Here is a 19237-nt window from a genome sequence, read left to right on the forward strand (position 1 = left end):
GTTGCTAGTGAATCTGTGAACCTGTTGTTCTCTCTTAGTATATGAGCGAAGTTCAGCTTCTCAAACCGAGGAATCAGCAAGTCCAAGGTCTGGTGGTATATTCTCATATTTTCTTCTTTGACTTTCCAATCTCCTTTTGCTTGAGATACAACAAGGTTCGAGTCCCCGATGACGTCCAACCGTTTTGCCCTTAGTTCCAGAGCTGCTTCTAGTCCAGCAATACACGCTTCATACTCTGTGTCATTGTTCTTGACTTTGAACCGGAGTTTGAATGCTAGAGGAAAACGAGAATTATCGGGTGCTATCAGCAACACCCTTATCCTATACCCGTATTGGTTTGACGCTCCGTCAAAGTACATTGTCCAAAATTCTTCTTCGACATGCAGAATGGCCTCGCCCGGGAATAGGTACTCAACTGCTTTATCCCCTTTAACTGGGTGATCGGCTAGAAACTCTGCTACCGCTCTCCCCTTCAGTAACTTGCGCGTCACATACTTCAAATCGAATTCGAAAAAACAGAAGCAACCAACGAGCTAGCCTACCCGTAAGTGAAGGTTTCTCGAAGAGATATTTGATGTGATCTAATCTTGAAACCAACATTACAGAGTGAGCTAACAGGTAGTGCCGCAGCTTCCTAGTAGCCCATACCAAGGCTAAGAAAGCATTTTCCAATGGAGTGTAACGGGTCTCGTAATCGAGCATCTTTTTGCTCAGGTAATAGATAGTTTTCTACACCTTGTCCTTAGACTCCTGTGCAAGCATGCAGCCCATTGTAGTTTCAGTTACTGAAAGGTACAAAATCAACAGTTTCCTCCGCTCAAGCGGTAACAACATGGGTGGGTTCTGTAAGTATTGCTTGATCTGTTCAAAAGCAGCTTGGCATCGGCCATCCCATTGGAACTTTGTTCCTTTCTTCAGGAGACCAAAGAGTGGTTCACAAGTCAACGTTAATTTAGCAATAAACCGTCTTATGAATTGCACTTTACCAAGAAAGCCTCGCACCTCCTTTTCAGTCATCGATGGTGGCATTTCTAAGATGGCCTTAATTTTGGAAGGGTCGACTTTGATACCTCTCTATGTAATCAAGAACCCCAGCATTTTCCCTATTATAACACCAAACGTACATTTCTAAGGATTTAGCCGCAACCGAAATTGTCTGATCCTTTGGAAAAACTTTTGCAAGGCGATGTAGTGGCCCTCTCTTTTTTTTGGACTTGACAATCATGTCGTCCACATACACCTCAACATCCTTGTGGATCATGTCATGCAATATCGTGGTCATGGCCCGTTGATATGTAGCTCCAGCATTCTTCAGCCCAAACGGCATCACTCTGTAACAGTAGGTCCCTCACGGGGTGGTAAAAGTAGTCTTCTCCCGGTCTTTGGGTGCCATCACAATCTGGTTATAGCCTGAAAAGCCATCCATGAATGAAAACAACGCGTGCCCAGCAGTGAAGTCCACTAATTCGTCGATATGCGGCAGAGGAAAGTCGTTATTCGGACTAGCTTTGTTCAAATCCCTGAAGTCCACACATACCCGAGTTCTGTTGTCCTTCTTCGGTACTGGAACTATGTTGGCCAACCAAGTTGGGTATTCAGATACCAGAAGGAACCCTGCATCGATTTGCTTGGTGACCTCTTCTTTGATCTTGATGGCCCAGTCGAGGCGGATCCTTCTGAGTTTCTATTTGATAGGTCGGGCCTTCGGGTCAAGAGGGATCCGGTTCTGTACAATCTCTGGATCGATTCCAGGCATGTCTTCGTAGGACCACGCGAAAACATCTTTGAAATCTTTCAATAAAGCGACTAAGTGCTCGTGCTTCTCCGAAGACAATGTGGACCCGATCTGGACCAGTCGTGGGTCCTTCTTAGTATCAACATTAATTTGGATGATTTGATCAACCAGCGGTCTTACAAACTTCTCCTGCTCTTGACCTAGCAAATGTTTCAAAATTGGAGGAATTTCTTCGTCGTCGTTTTGAAAGTCTGAATTAATGCAATAAATCAAAGGCACAAAAAAATACTCAAAAGCCACAGCCATTTTATTCTCATTAATCACTTCCAAGTCGCCTGATTCCTCTGTTACAACAGACTCAAAGGAAAAAGAAAAAGACGACCTAGACAGGAATGTGGCATCTAGGTTGTCACCCCTAGGAATACCGGACTCAGACTCAGACTCAGACGAGTTGGAACCTAATTCCGACACTACAGACTCGGTAGAATCAGATTCCGGCTCACTACCTGACCCGGTGCTACTCGATAAGAATCCCTCCTTGTACTGCCAGACGAGGGAGGGCACGATGGACGCATCCAAAATGCTTGAAGATGGGCTCGCAGCCGTTTCATTCCCAATCATGGACACTGAGAGGTCATCCCCTAAGCACTCATGTACGATCAGAGGATCTGATAGTAGACAAGTTGGTGCTACCCCCATTTCAATCTCGGTGCTCTCGGACTCCACTTCCTTACACTGCTCAACCTCAGCTGATGCGTCTGTCTGCTCCTCGGCAACATCATCCTCGGACAATTACAAATCTAAGAATATCTCAAAACTCGGCAGGCGCCTCTTCTCGGCATTCAGCCATGGCTTTGGGAAGCCACATAATGGAAAGTCTTCCCCCTCCTGGACAATGCGTCCGTTTAGGGTGCCTTGAATAGGCCGATGCATCAAATCAAAATGCCTCCCGGTCTGCTTGGCCCTGGCTCTCCCAGCCATTTCTTTGCCTTTCGTCGCCCAGTCCTCTTTGGTGGGCAAATAGCCTAAGCCAAAGGTATACGGATTGTGCGGCACTTCGGCCGATAGCGCAATGCCTTTCAGGCCACTTTTTCCTAGTCCCATCCTAGGGATGTGCTGGAGCTTGTTCATGAGGTACATAGACTGTGCACTGACATACAACCCTTCATTAACGGCTAAGATGTTCTGTACAACCCGGGCCTCGGCTAGGGTAAATCCTAAAAGGAACACATCCTCCGTGCCATGCTCAATTTCCAAAACCGATGTAGACACTTCTGGCGGCGGATGGATTGACGAATTCCCAAAAACAATGGCCACCCCTTTCCCGTAGGGGTACTTCAACATTTGATGTAGGGTGGAAGAGACTGCCTTTACCTGGTGTAGCCGCGGCCGCCCTAGGAGTAGATTAAAGGTCGCGGGAACGTCCAAGACATGAAAGTCAATCTCGTGATGTCCTGGACCAACCTTGGTCTGAATCTGCACAGTTCCCATTACTTCTTTGCTAGTATTGTCATAAGCCCTTTTTACTTGGGCAGTTGGCACAAAGTCCGCGGGCTTCAACCTGATTGCATATGCCGTCCTCGACGGGCACACGTTAATAGCGGATCCCGTGTCGACAAGAACTACCGGTATCCCCTTGTTTCTACATTCCACGGAGATGTAGAGCGGTTTGTTATGGTTTGCGCCCTCTGGCGGCAGTTCCTTGTCAGAAAAGGTTAACGTCGGGGAAGCTCCTGCCAGAAAAACCAATCCTACCAGCTGCTCAGGCGTGGTGTCTATTGAGAGTTTGGCTTTATCGATTGCAGATAGGACAGCTTGCCTATGGACTCGTGAAGCCATAAGTAGTCCCTAGATGGAGATGTCTGCCTGTATCTTCTTAAGCTATTTTAGCACAGCCTCTTCTTTGAGTAGCTTTTTTTTCTGCTTGTCTGCCTCCCTGTCCTTCCCGGACGCCTCTGGTTGATCTAGGTGTGGGGGTTTGAAATACCGCCCACTCCTAGTCATATGATCAACTTCGCCAATGTACCAGGTATCATCTGGCTGGTTACTCCCCCAGTCCTCATCTGTGTGGGCAAGACATAGGTCGTCATCTTTCCACCACATGCCATCGACAGCTGACAGACATTTGTCCGGCTCCGTCATAACTATTCCTGTGCCTACAACACCTTCTGTTCCCGTGCACACAGCACGTTCTGTCCCCGCAAGGGCCTTAGCCTTTCTGGCCCTCTCAGAATCCTCAATCTTTTCCTGCTCAGACTGCTTCAGCGCAGCTTGCTGTTCAACATCTCCTATATTCAAATTGCCTAGATCCCGATCGATATTCTTAACACCGGTGCTCTCCGGCGATGCATCCAGATTCCTGGCCCTTCCGGCCATAGTTGATGTCCCCGTCCCTGACGGACCCTATTCTAGCTGAGGTTGTTCAACAATATCCGGCTGGTCGTCAAGCCACCCTGTAGACTCCGCTGCCCCATCCAAATCAAACCAGTTGACTGTCACGTCTTCCGGATCTTGCTTATTGAAAAACTGAAGGTTAGCAATGTCCTCTTCTAGTTCTTTCAGGGCATCCGGCCCCTGATTATGCCTATCCTCCCGCACTACACAAATCTCTGCCTCCACTGGTGTAGACACCCCATTTTCGACTGACCTTAAGACTCAGACGTCACCGATTGAGCGCTTGGTGATGTTGCATAATGTGCTCGTTCAGAAGTTTCAGAGTCTCGGCTGCGAGCCTTGCCTCCGGACTTCCGGACCCTTTCATGCTTTGCCTCGATTTGCGAACCAAGCTCGGTTTTCTCTGTTTTCTCTTCGCGAAGGGAGGGAGAGGTCTCGTAGATCATCTCTCAATGGCCGTAGGCTATGTTTTGTGGTCGTAGGCCATTTTGCCCGTTTGGAGTCCGGTTTCCGGTTTTTCGGAGCCGTTGGCCGTGTGCCTCGGTTCAGGACCGCTTAACCACCTCCGTTTACTTTGGTTTTTGGCGTACTTCTTATTTGCTCCCTTTCGAGGGACATTGAGGTCTGAGAGACCCGCTTCATGGTCGAATGCCACTTTCGGTGCTTAACAGGCAGTTTTTGGGGCCCCGAACTGCGCGTTCTGGCCCCCGAACATTCATTTTGCATCGGTTTTCGTTCATTATTGGCAGGTACCTCTGTTTCATCACCAGGAAGGCCGTAGAAGGGTGGGAGGCCAGCAATTGTTTCAGCAACCAGTTATATTCCTCCGGCACCCTCTGGCGCCCGTTTTTCTCACATCCAAGCCAATGTTGACCACCCTAGGGCCACTTTCTTGCACCCAAAACCACATATTTGTGATGTACACATCTGGGAGGCCACCAATATCATATGGCCGGCCACTAATGTTGCTTGACCCTTTTGAACCCCTCCTAAAATTGGGTTGTTCTCTCTCCTGGGTCACTTTTTCCAGTGTTTGACCACATGGTTGTGTTGTGCACACATGAGAGGCCACCAATATCATATGGTCGGCTACTAATTCTCATTGACCCTTTTGACCCTTGGCTGGCCGGCCATGGGAGGTGGCCAGCCAGCCACCTGCAGCTCCAAAACCTGGCCGGCCTTGATCCTTGAACCCTGCTTAGTTCAGAACTGACCTCTTTGACCCCCCAGATTTTGTATTCGGAGGGCCAAATTTTGGGAGGGAAACTTGAATGTTTTCCCCCCCCCATTTTTCCCCCACTTTTTCCCCTCCTTTTGTCTATATAACAGAGCATCCAGCTCTGGTTTTGGGTTAGGAAAAAATTGCCTTGAGCTTGCATATACACATCTCCCTCCATCTCTCTCTTTCAAGCTCAAACATCCAAGTTCCTTGCACCATTCCTTCATCACTACCTAGCATCACCACCACTACTCCATTTCCAGTAGCTTGGGGAGCTTTCCAGCAGCTAGGAGGCACCACTTCTCAAGCCAAGAAGCAACCAAGGGTTGGTCTTCAAGGGTAAGTGTCAATTCCCTCTTTTTGAGCTTAATTTTGCAACATTTTTCTAGCTATTTTGCTTGCTGTTTTGAGCTCCGACCAAAACTGAAAGTACCCTTTATTTGAGCTCTATTTCATGTTTCATTAAGGGAATTTTGTCATTTGAGGTCCCCATCTTGCACTTCCTTCTTTATCTCTCCTTTAGGCCCCAATCTTGCATGTTATTTTCGGCCTATGTGTAATCTATTTTGGGGCATGTTATAAACTGTAAGTGAGCTTTTTTTGATCCCTTATTCAACATTGAAGAAGGGCTCATCACTGTTTGGGACCTCCATGTGCCACTTGTCATTATACCCCTCTTTGGTCCCCACTTTTGTATAATTTATTAGCCTATTGTGTCTCTGTTTTTGGACTTTGGTCCAAACTTGAAGTAGCCATATTTTGACCCCCTTGTCATGTTTCATTCGGGGTCTTTGGCTGTTTGATGAATGTTTTGTATACTTTGTGTTTTGACCTCTTTTGGGCCTTACATTGCATGGCATTTTGAGCATGCTTGTATATTGTTTTGGGGGTTTCAATAAAATTCAAGTAGTCATATTTTTGGTCCTTCTTCAGTGTTTTACAAGAGTCTTTTTCTGTTTGGGCTTCGCATCTACCACTTGCTTCATTGCCTCCCTCGCGGAGCCATTTTTGTATGTTAATTTAGTCCCACTTGTGCTTACTTTTTGGCCATGCTTTGAACTGTAAAAATGCTTATTTTGGGGCTGCCTTGCTTATGTCTTTTCATTCCATGTGCCAATTATGCATGCTTTGTATAGCTGTAAGCCATTTCATGTATCTAGTTTTGCATTTCGGGAGAAATTCCATGCATCGGGTGTCATTTCGCCTTGTTTCGGGGCTGTTTTGCCCCCTCATTTTGCTACTAATTTTTGCATGTTTGCATATCATATTCCATGTCTTTGCCATGTCTCATTAGAGTGGCATTTCGGTGCCTGAGGGTCGGTCCTCGGTTTGCTTGCACGTGTGCACGCATTTCGAGTTGTCTTGTTTTCATCTAATGGCCTCCTATGTGAGTGTGGCTGAGGCTCTCTCATGTCGGTGTAAGCCCATTATTGCATTGCGTATGCCATTTCATCCATAGCATTGTGTATGCTCGGTTGTGTATTACCTCGTGCAGCGTGTATGCCATTCCATAACATTGCGTATGTTAGGATTGTATCTTAGTTGCATTTCATGCATGTCATGCATATTGCATCGTGTTCGGGATAGGAGTTAGCCCGGGCATGGGAAACGAGGTACGTTTCGTACTCCGAGTGACGGAACGTGTCTCAATTCCCCAGTCACCGACACTCCAGATTATCCATGATGGAGTTAGGTTTTGTTGTGTTTATACGTGCATTCATTCTATATTGAGTTGCACAATTCGATCCCTCGGCCATCATGCATCGAGATGCGTGATTGGTGGCACGAGGATCGAGGCATGCATACATTTGTGAAAATACATTGCTATGCCCCTTTCCTGCTCTCTGTTGCAGCAAGTTAAGAAACAGCGGTCTTTCGAGGCTTGGCACGCATTTCAAGAACAGGTGCAAACAGAGGCTAATTGGGGCATCGTCATGGATTTCTGCGCAAAGGCAACCCGGGCATGCATCATTCATCGTCCGGAATGGAATCAAGACAGTCCCTGGCTTGCATGCCAGTTTATTTATTTTCTTAGTTAATTTGTTAATTAATTAGGAATTTGTACATTATTTGGACTGTATTATTTGGACTGTAATATTCTTTTATTCGGGACTGTATATTTATTCGGACCCTCTGCGCGAGGGCAATGTTGTAATAAGTGTGCGTGCGTGTGATGTATGTTTTCCAACCCCATGTCTTTCTCTCTTTTATTTATCAGCTTATGATGGTTAGATTAGGGCATCTTTCAATTAGCATACAGTATGATAGCATGTTTGCATTCATTCATCTGTTTTGCATGCACCGGGCTCGGCGCATCATACTAACTTCATTTGTATTTCAATTCCAAGTTGAATACATGTTAGCTGTAGCATTCCATATGCCATGTTTAGAATAGCCGAGCCTGCTATAGTTTGCATTTTTTCATGTTTGCATTAGGCATTTCTGTATACTTAAGATCATGCATGATTTCTAATGTAGTTTCTGTTTTGGCTTGGAGTACTCGGTGAGTTTTCATGCTTTAGCATCCTTGTATACGTGTGAGTGACTGCCATGAATAGCATGCTTACCATGAGGCTATTTGCTTATGTAATATAACTGCCTGAATGCTTGTGGGTGAAGGTTGGGTTACTTAAATTGGAACAAATCATCAACTGTGAGTTTTAAGCCCACTAGATAATGGCAAAACCATCTTTTCTTAAGCCCACCTGAGGGTGGCAAAATCTGTATTTTAAGCCTACTTGCGAGTAGCAAACCATCTTTCAAAAAACAAACATGAAATGTTTTGTTCCAATTCAGGCGATCCAGTCTATACTTGTATGCTGTGCGCATCACATAGTAAATCTAGGCTAATAACCAGAATAAGAACACACAATGTTTTCAAAATTTGATATCATGGTTAGTAGAGGCAGATCTTTGATCGGGCGAGCGGGGGTGCTCACGAAGTGACCTTCCCCAATCATACCCAAGTTCCCGAGCCGAGGCAACTTTGGTGATGATGGACACGTGGCCTTAGGCAAACGAGTCAGGGTTTCCTAAATTTCCCCAAAATAAAATATTTAGGTGGCGACTCTGTATCTGGCAAAGCAGTCCATGTTTGGCACTTCTTCCAAAATCTGTTTTCTCAAAACGATTTGGCGGATTTGGACTCTTTGGTTCAGATTAAGAACCGTGACAATTTTAGAGTCCTAAGCTGTAGTGACCCCAAATGAACAGAACGAGAGCTCGTTCCTCCCGGGGCGTTCGGGGACGTCTACAGTTTTTGGCGACTCTGCTGGGGATTTAGAGAACTTGACTCAAACTCATGATATCTGCTTTTGACTACACTTATGTGTTTCTTTGCATTGCATGTGCATTGGTGCGCCTAGGACACCGTGTTTGCCATCTGTTATTCCTGAACGGTTTGCCGGAGGCTTGTCTTGTCAAGGCATGACCATAAGGCTGACCGGTTGTGGGCTCTGCCAGTATGGGAACACAAACCCCGGTTTTACCGGGGCACCCTTTTTGACCATTCGACCTAGTGCATATTCGGATCCATAGTGACCATTCCAAACTAGGACAGGTTGCTTACCCGATATAGGTTGTTTGAAACCGCTGCGTGCGTAGTGAAACCCTAGCTCCTGACAAAATAGGACAGGGAAACCCTACCCCAACATAGGGGTGTTTTGGCTCTCACTTATCTGCTATGTGCTTTAGAGTGCGTCTCTACAGGAATGCATGTATCAGTTTGCAAGTCTGGGCATCAGGCCTGCGAGCATTACTATCAGTATTTGGGAGTCAGCTTTACCTGTGGGTATCAGACTCAGATTTGGGGCAGAATTCAGTAGAGAGTACACTCACTCAGCTTTGCTCATGTGGGTTATCGTGAAATCAGGCTGAGGTGCTGTCTGTTTTCTCTTTTGCTAGGTAGTCTTGGAACCATAGCTTCAGAAGGCTCCGATATCCCCCGAGGTTCATCGAACTTGTGCTGATAGACTTTGTCAGGTCAGACATTCAGTTCAAGGGCAATCAGTGTTCCTTTTCCAGAGGCAGGGTAAAAGGGCTAGTCGGGCACAAATCACCAGTTCAACAGTTACCAGATTAGTGGCCCTTATCCACCCCACCAGTGAACAGTCAGGCTGAGGTCTCAGTTTCTACTGCAGGGATAGATACCAGTCAGTTAGATGGATCAGCAGAACACATCAGGGATGGAGGCAATGATGCGCCAGATGCAAGAAAGTATGAAACTCATGCAGCAAGATGCTGTCCGTCAAGCGGAATTCTCCAAGAAGCAAGCTGCAATCATGGCTCAGCAGGTCGAGCTCATCACCAAGCTGCAACAGCAAAGCGGCGCATCCGCTTCACAACAAGTTCCTCCCCCAGCAGGAGCTCCAGCACCTGGGGAGACGCCAAATGTCCAGGAAGGTACGGACATTCCGGTAGGGCCGGCTCCGTCCCCAATTTTACCCCAACTATCCAAAACACCTACCAATCTACCAGACTCTTCCTTCGAGTTCGAGGTCGACCCCATAGCGTTGAAGTTGAGCAAGCTTGGAAAGTTGTTCAAGAAATCCCAGGGGGTAAAGTCCATCCCGGACATTGAGGACGGGTACACCGACGCAGCTGTAACTTTACCGGACAGGTTCAAGATGCCTTACATCGACCGTTTTGACGGGTCAGGAGATCCCACGGTCCACCTGAGTTTGTTTTCAGATGTTCTACGCCCGATGGGCTTGACAAGATTACAGAAGCTTTCCCTTTTTGGCAGGACCCTGTCGGGTATTCCGGCCATCTGGTACGCCAAATTGGAGGATTCAGTGAAACGAAACTGGGATGAAATGGCCGAGGCCTTCGTTGCGCAGTACTCCTATAACACACAAATCGAGGTCACAACCCATGATCTTGAGACAACAAGGGAAGAGCCTAAAGAGAGTTTTTTTGATTTCGTAGCTCGCTGGAGGGCCAAGGCTTCAATGATGACCCTGAGACCTACTGACAAGGACCAGATCAGGATGATTGTGTGCAATCTCCAGCCAAAACTGATGTAAAAGATGATTGTACTCCCCTTCCCTACCTTTTCTGATCTGCATGAGATGGGAGTACAGATCGAGGATGCTATGAAGCAGGGCCTCATTGATCAGGAGAAGGAGCAGCCCATGAGGGCATTTACCCGCAGTTCGAATGCGACCACCAGCGGTGACGCAGCTGCAAGATCTTCTGAAGTGGGCATGGTCGCCACCACCACACCAAGAGCAGCCACCCCCTTTGTTGGTGCATCCACTTCAAACCCCCGAACTTCAGACTATCTACCCCAAGGCAAGAAGGTTTTCACCCCACTCTATATGTCTTTGTCTAAAGCCCTGGGGGTCCTACTCAGGAAAGGACATCTGAAACCGTTAGAGCAACGGCCTCTACCCGATCCTCTCCCTCCAAAACATGACCCGACTAAGTGCTGTGCTTTCCATCAACAAACCGGTCACGACACCGACAGTTGCGTCCGTCTCCGCCACAAGATACAAAATTTGATTGACAACGGGGTTATCCCCGCACCAGGTCCTGCAAAGTCTATCTACACTTGATCAGTGAACTTGTGGGGGATAATGTGATGTGATCAAGGGATGAACCACCTGCGGACGGCGTTCAGTTTATTTCAGATATGGTGTATGGCATGCACTGTTTTGAGCATTTGTGAATGCTGGTTTTTGTACATGCTGACTTAAGTATTGGGTCAGTCTTGTTGTTTTGTTTTTTAGTCTGTCTTTTTGTTTTGAGTTAGTCTCTTTTGTTTTGGGTTTGTCTTGTTGTATCGAGTCAGTCCTGTTGTATAGGAGTCAGATGATCCCGAAGGGTGTTACCTCGGACATCACTGTTTTGTTTCGTGTTTGTCTTTTTGCTTTCTTTGAGTCTGTTTCTACCGAGGAGCCAGTTGTACCAACAGATTTGAATGAACAACAGTGATTTTCGCATTCTTGTGTTTGCTCCTGCCTTGTGCCAGAAGTTCTGAATGAAACGACAGTGCTTTTCACCTGCTTTTCTGTGCCTTGAAATCATTGTATCGACCTAAGTTTTTCAAAACCCTTTGAGCACTGCGGTGAAAACGAAGAGGAAGGAATTCCTTGGGATTTGAAAAACTTTGATCATTTGAGAGAAAGAGAGGCGTGCTAAGCCCTTAATGAATGAAATCATGCTTGTTAGTGTGAGTACTCAGAAGGACCCTAGCTTTGATCCATATTGGTTCTACACTGTCTTCAACGCGAGCGATTTGTCGTTTTCTTAAAAACTTTCAAAAAAAAAAAAAAATGTTTTGCGCGGTCCTACAAAGACATGTGTGGAATCGCTCTTGAGATTGCGCAGCTTAGGATCGCTCTCAGCCTCGAGACTCGACCTCCCTCTGCTTTCAAACCTTGAACTTGCATTCAGAATATTCAACGGTCGACCACGATGTAAGGCCTGTGTGGCCAGATTTGAAGCAGCCCTCGAACAAGAGGCACCAAAGTCAGATCAAGAAAGTCAGACCTTATCAGAAGGAGCTTGCAAAGCTAGAACAGCAGTACCCTTCGAACTAGGGGCAAAGATATCAGACATGCTCGAAGAGCTGAAGATGAGTCCTCTTGCAAATCAACAGCCACTCTCCTGGATACGGATGGCTTCGAAACCCTATAACCATTTGGCATGGACCAAGCTACACTTTTACCCTTGAGAGGCTCGCTGGGCCGAAAACCCGAAAGGGGGACCCAGGCAAAAGTTAGAGCAAGAAAAGAAGGAAAAGAACAAAAAAGAGAAAAGAACGAAAGAACAAAAAAGAAAGATGCAAAGAAAAGAACAAAAAAAAAAAAATCAAAAAAGAAATGAAAAGAAAAGAAAAGAACACAAAAATTGAAACAAAAAAGAAGAACAAAGCTCGCAAGGTCGAAAACCCGCAACGGGTGCCTTGGTAAAAGTTGGAGCCTAAAAAGGAGAGGTTAATACCCGAGTGTACCTTAACCCCGAACTACATAAGGCTTGATTCCCATGTTTGGGATACGTAGGCAACTTCATTCTGAAGTCCAGCCATAAACACTTCCAAATCGACTGTGTCCGTGCGATGGTTCTGGTCATCTTTGTCTTCTCTGTATCTGAGAGTCTGGTTGTGTTCGTCGCTCTGAGGACTGACTACAATGCGCTGCGGTGCTATCCAAACAAGGGACAACTTTTCGTTGCCATTCAAAATGCCGCAGTGTCATTTCAAACAAGGGGCAACTTTCCATTGCCATGCAGTGTCCTTCAGACAAGGGGCAATTTTCCATTGCCATGGATCCGAGGTTGCGCATCTCAAGAGTAGGTTCCGTGCTCGTTGAGCAGTGGTTGTTTGCAAAAATAGTTTTTGAGAATTTTTACTGAGGTTGACTAATCTTCTCGAAAAGTATTCCATTTTCAAAACTGGACCATTTCTTGGATCCAAATGAGGAAAATTTTCAGTGCTCATGGCCTGACTTGCATGATTTTAAATCAGAAAATTGAACAAGCATGTTAATCTAACTCTCATTTTGGTCAAAAATTTTTTAGGAGAAAACTAAAACAAAAATGATCAAAATGATGAACTAGGGGCACAGTTGAGTCAGGCTTCCTGTCTTTCCCATTGTCAACATACTTGCCAAGAAGGGCACTCTACCTGCCAGAATAGGGGCACAACTGAAGTTAACAACAAAATGGCTGAAAGCTCTCTCATCCTCCAAGCAACGAGGTATCAAGCCAAGTGCGAAGCACAAATCGGAATGGATCAAGATATTCCACTCTCTTGTCTGGACACATCTGATCACGTCCAAACTCCCTAACAGAGCATCATCAACCGATGTTAGCTACAGATTTGCTACACACCCAGTTGTGACGCAACCCCTCTGCGGGAGAAACTCACTGTTGTGAGCAGAAGAAAGAGAATCTAGCAGAATGCTAGGGGCATGAGCCCGCAACTTCTTGTTCACCCATCAACCACCCAGGGGAGGGATTTAAAAAATGAGAGATTGAAAAATAGAGAGATGTGCGCTGAGAGAAAAAGTGAGAAAAGGGCTTTTTCAGAAAAACAGAGCCTGAGGGTCGAGTGATGTGAGAATCACAAATGAGAAAGGGTGGGAAACAATACCCGGAGAAACTGGCTCCTCTGGCCCCTCGTGCACCAAGAGGTCTCTCGTCTTTCTAACACAGTTGAGTGTTGTGTTTGTGTGTTTTGTTTGTCTCGATTCTCATTTTGAGTCGTTTATAGTGTCAATAGATGTGTCTAGGTTGTGTGCCTTTTATTTCCTTGTTGAGTCATTTTGCTGTGTTCAGTCGTAGGCTCAATACCTGGTCAAAAACCCATCTCTCGATTTCAAAAAAAAATAAAATCGTTTTGTACTCCGAGTGCCGTGCCGTTCTCTACATCTGTGCAAAACGAGATTTGTTCTTTCGAAAACGGCAGGGTTTAACCCAGGTCATGTGAGAATAGTGAAATCAGGGCCTATCTGAAGCTATATAGGTTCTGGACTGCAAAGCAAAAGAAAAGAGGGAAAATCGAAGCACCTGAGTGTATTTCACCTTCAGCGGATTCCATGATTGTACTCTGGATGTACCTCCTCAAGCCTTGTCACTACTCCAAAGTATGAGTGTATCTCGACCCCAAGCTTAAGCCTGCTTCAAGTCAAAATGGCAATTAAAGCAGCAACAGATGTTATCTCTCTCTAATATGAACAGGGTGTGCCCGTTTTTGAGCTGAATGTGTTGCAAACCCCTCCAAAAGGTAAATCGGAGGTCGCATTTTTATCTGGTCTCGTTAAGGCTTGTATTCCCTTATTCGGCATTTTGTTTCAAATATGCGTTGTCACGCACATTCCACTTGCATTGTTATTCATCCTTCCACCTGCATTGTTATGCACTTCTCATACTTGCATTGTGATGCACGTTCCAATTGCATTGTTATGCACCCACTTCACTAGCATTGTTATACACATTCATTGCATTGATTATGCACATCTATCTCGCATTGTTATGCTCATTACTTGCATTTTTATGCACCAATTCACTTCCAATTATCATTCTTTCTCCTCGCGCGTGCGACGGGTTAGACCCTCTTCAGTTAAAAGCGTTCGGAATACGTTCCAATGCTTACACCATTCTGGAACGCCGGGATATGTCCCTATGTTTCTCCCCCTTCGGTTAAAAGCGTTCGGAATACGTTCCAATGCTTACACCATTCTAGAACACCGGGATACGTCCCTATGTTTCTCCCCCTTCGGTTAAAAGCGTTCGGAATACGTTCTAATGCTTACACCATTCTGAAACACCAGGATACGTCCCTATGTTTCTCCCCCTTCGGTTAAAAGCGTTCGGAATACGTTCCAATGCTTACACCATTCTGAAACACCGGGATACGTCCCTATGTTTCTCCCCCTTCGGTTAAATGCGTTCGGAATACGTTCCAATACTTACACCATTCTGGAACACCGGGATACGTCCCTATGTTTCTCCCCCTTCAATTAAAAGCGTTCGGAATACGTTCCAATGCTTACACCATTCTGAAACACCGGGATACGTCCTTATGTTTCTCCCTCTTCGGTTAAAAGCGTTCGGAATACGTTCCAATGCTTACACCATTCTAGAACGCCGGGATACGTCCCTATGTTTCTCCCGCTTCGATTAAAAGTGTTCTGAATACGTTCCAATGCTCATACCATTTTGAAACGCCGGGATACGTCCCTATGTTTTACATTCCTTGCGGAACACCGGGATACGTCCCTATGTTTCACATTCCTTGCGGAACACCGGAATACGTCCCTATGTTTCACATTCCTTGCGGAACACCGGGATACGTCCCTATGTTTCTCCTTCTTTTCTAAACCTTGGGATACGTCCCTAAATCTTGGGATACGTCCCTAAAGCTTGGGATACGTCCCTAAACCTTGGGATACGTCCCTAAATCTTGGGATACGTCCCTAAAGCTTGGGATACGTCCCTAAACACCAGGATACGTCCCTAAACACCGGGATACGTCCCCATGTTTCTTTGCATGATCATAAGTTATGTTCGGCTTCTTGCATTATCAGTTGCATTTTGCCCCTGCCTGCGGGCATGCCTGCGAACACATCTCTATTTATCATACCTGTTTGTCTAAGTCTTCGGCCTTGTCAAAAATGGGTCGTCTCTGGGCTTTGACAGTCACTCCCGTCACTTATGACTTTCGAGTTCTGTCAAAGAGGGGCAACTGTAGACACCCCATTTTTGACCGACCTTAAGACTCAGACGTCACCGATTGAGCGCTTGGTGACGTTGCATAATGTGCTCGTTCAGAAGTTTCAGAGTCTCGGCTGCGAGCCTTGCCTCCAGACTTCCGGACCCTTTCATGCTTTGCCTCGGTTTGCGAACCAGGCTCGATTTTCTCTATTTTTTCTTCGCGAAGGGAGGGAGAGGTCTCGTAGATCATCTCTCAGTGGCCGTAGGCTACGTTTTGTGGTCGTAGGCCATTTTTCCCGTTTGGAGTCCGGTTTCCGATTTTTCGGAGCCGTTGGCCGTGTGCCTCGGTTCGGGACCGCTTAACCACCTCCGTTTACTTCGGTTTTTGGCGTACTTCTTATTTGCTCCCTTTCGAGGGACACTGAGGTCTGAGAGACCCACTTTATGGTCGAATGCCACTTGCGGTGCTTAACAGGCAGTTTTCGGGGCCCCGAACTGCGTTTTCTGGCCCCCGAACATTCATTTTGCATCAGTTTTCGTTCATTTTTGGCAGGTACCTCTGTTTCATCACCAGGAAGGCCGTAGAAGGGTGGGAGGACAGTAATTGTTTCAGCAACCAGTTATATTCCTCCGGCACCCTCCAGCGCCCGTTTTTCTCACTTCCAAGCCAATGTTGACCACCCTAGGGCCACTTTCTTGCACCCAAAACCACATATTTGTGATGTACACACCTGGGAGGCCACCAATATCATATGGCCGGCCACTAATGTTGCTTGACCCTTTTGAACCCCTCCTAAAATTGGGTTGTTCTCTCTCCTGGGTCACTTTTTCCAGTGTTTGACCACATGGTTGTGTTGTGAACACATGGGAGGCCACCAATATCATTTGGTCGGCTACTAATTCTCATTGACCCTTTTGACCCTTGGCCGGCCGGCCATGGGAGGTGGCCGGCCGGCCACCTGCAGCTCCAAAACCTGACCGGCCTTGATCCTTGCACCCTGCTTAGTTCAGAACTGACCTCTTTGACCCCCCAGATTTTGTATCCGAAGGGCCAAGTTTTGGGAGGGAAACTTGAATGTTTTGCCCCCCATTTTTCCCCCTCTTTTCCCCCTCCTTTTGCCTATATAACAGAGCATCCAGATCTGGTTTTGGGTTAGGAAAAAATTTCCTTGAGCTTGCATATACACATCTCCCTCCATCTCTCTCTTTCAAGCTCAAACATCCAAGTTCCTTACACCATTCCTTCATCACTACCTAGCATCACCACCACTACTCCATTTCCAGCAGCTTGGGGAGCTTTCCAGCAGCTAGGAGGCACAACTTCTCAAGCCAAGAAGCAACCAAGGGTTGGTCTTCAAGGGTAAGTGTCAATTCCCTCTTTTTGAGCTTAATGTTGCAACATTTTTCTAGCTATTTTTGTTGTTGTTTTGAGCTCCGACCAAAACTGAAAGTACCCTTTATTTGAGCTCCATTTCATGTTTCATTAAGGGAATTTTGTCATTTGAGGTCCCCATCTTGCACTTCCTTCTTTATCTCTCCTTTAGGCCCCAATCTTGCATGTTATTTTTGGCCTATGTGTAATCTATTTTGGGGCATGTTATAAACTGTAAGTGAGCTTTTTTTGATCCCTTATTCAACATTGAAGAAGGGCTCATCACTGTTTGGGACCTCCATGTGCCACTTGTCATTATACCCCTCTTTGGTCCCCATTTTTGTATAATTTATTAGCCTATTGTGTCTCTGTTTTTGGACTTTGGTCCAAACTTAAAGTGGACATATTTTTACCTCCTTGTCATGTTTCATTAAGGGTCTTTGGATGTTTGATGAATGTTTTGTATACTTTGTGTTTTGACCTCTTTTGGGCCTTACATTGCATGGCATTTTGAGCATGCTTGTATATTGTTTTGGGGGTTTCCATAAACTTCAAGTAGTCATATTTTTGGTCCTTATTCAGTGTTTTAGAAGAGTCTTTTTCTGTTTGGGCTTTCCATCTACCACTTGCTTCATTGCCTCCCTCGCGGAGCCATTTTTGTATGATAATTTAGTCCCACTTGTGCTTACTGTTTGGCCATGATTTGAACTATAAAAATGCTTATTTTGGGGCTGCCTTGCTTCTTTCTTTTCATTCCATGTGCCAATTATGCATGCTTTGTATAGCTGTAAGCCATTTCATGTACCTAGTTTTGTATTTCGGGAGAAATTCCATGCATCGGGTGTCATTTCGCCTTGTTTCGGGGCTGTTTTGCCCCCTCATTTTGCTACTGATTTTTGCATGTTTGCATATCATATTCCATGTCTTTGCCATGTCTCATTAGAGTGGCATTTCGGTGCCTGAGGGTAGGTCCTCAGTTTGCGTGCACGCGTGCACGCATTTCGAGTTGTCTTGTTTTCATCTAATGGCCTCCTATGTGAGTGTGGCTGAGGCTCTCTCATGTTGGTGTAAGCCCATTATTGCATTGCGTATGCCATTTCATCCATAGCATTGTGTATGTTCGGTTGTGTATTACCTCGTGCAGCGTGTATGCCATTCCATAACATTGCGTATGTTAGGATTGTATCTTAGTTGCATTTCATGCATGTCATGCATATTGCATCGTGTTCAGGATAGGAGTTAGCCCGGGCACGGGAAACGAGGTACGTTTCGTACTCCGAGTGACGGAACGTGTCTCAATTCCCCAGTCACCGACACTCCAGATTATCCATGATGGAGTTAGGTTTTGTTGTGTTTATACATGCATTCATTCTGTATTGAGTTGCACAATTCGATCCCTCGGCCATCATGCATCGAGATGCGTGATTGGTGGCACGAGGATCGAGGCATGCATACATTTGTGAAAATACATTGCTATGCCCCTTTTCTGCTCTCTGTTGCAGCAAGTTAAGAAACAGCGGTCTTCCGAGGCTTGGCACGCATTTTAAAAACAGGTGCAAACAGAGGCTAATTGGGGCATCGTCATGGATTTCCGCGCAAAGGCAACCCGGGCATGCATCATTCATCGTCCGGAATGGAATCAAGGTAGTCCCTAGCTTGCATGCCAGTTTATTTATTTTCTTAGTTAATTTGTTAATTAATTAGGAATTTGTACATTATTTGGACTGTATTATTTGGACTGTAATATTCTTTTATTCGGGACTGTATATTTATTCGGACCCTCTGCGCGAGGGCAAGTTGTAATAAGTGTGCGTGCGTGTGATGTATGTCTTCCAACCTCACGTCTTTCTCCCTTTTATTTATCAGCTTATGATGGTTAGATTAGGGCATATTTCAATTAGCATACAGTATGATAGCATGTTTGCATTCATTCATCTGTTTTGCATGCACCGGGCTCGGCGCATCATACTAACTGCATTTGTATTTCAATTCCAAGTTGAATACATGTTAGCTGTAGCATTCCATATGCCATGTTTAGAATAGCCGAGCCTGCTATAGTTTGCATTTTTGCATGTGTTGCATTAGGCATTTCTGTATACTTAGGATCATGCATGATTTCTAATGTAGTTTCTGTTTTGACTTGGAGTACTCGGTGAGTTTTTATGCTTCAGCATCCTTGTATGCGTGTGAGTGACTGCCATGAATAGCATGCTTACCATGATGCTATTTGCTTATGTGATGTAATTGCCTGAATGCCTGTGGGTGAAGGTTGGGTTACTTAAATTGGAACAAATCATCAACTGTGAGTTTTAAGCCCACTAGATAATGGCAAAACCATCTTTTCTTAAGCCCACCTGAG

Source organism: Camellia sinensis, chromosome 8 (assembly GCF_055761805.1).
Source record: "Camellia sinensis isolate YWXY chromosome 8, ASM5576180v1, whole genome shotgun sequence".
Taxonomy (NCBI): domain Eukaryota; kingdom Viridiplantae; phylum Streptophyta; class Magnoliopsida; order Ericales; family Theaceae; genus Camellia; species Camellia sinensis.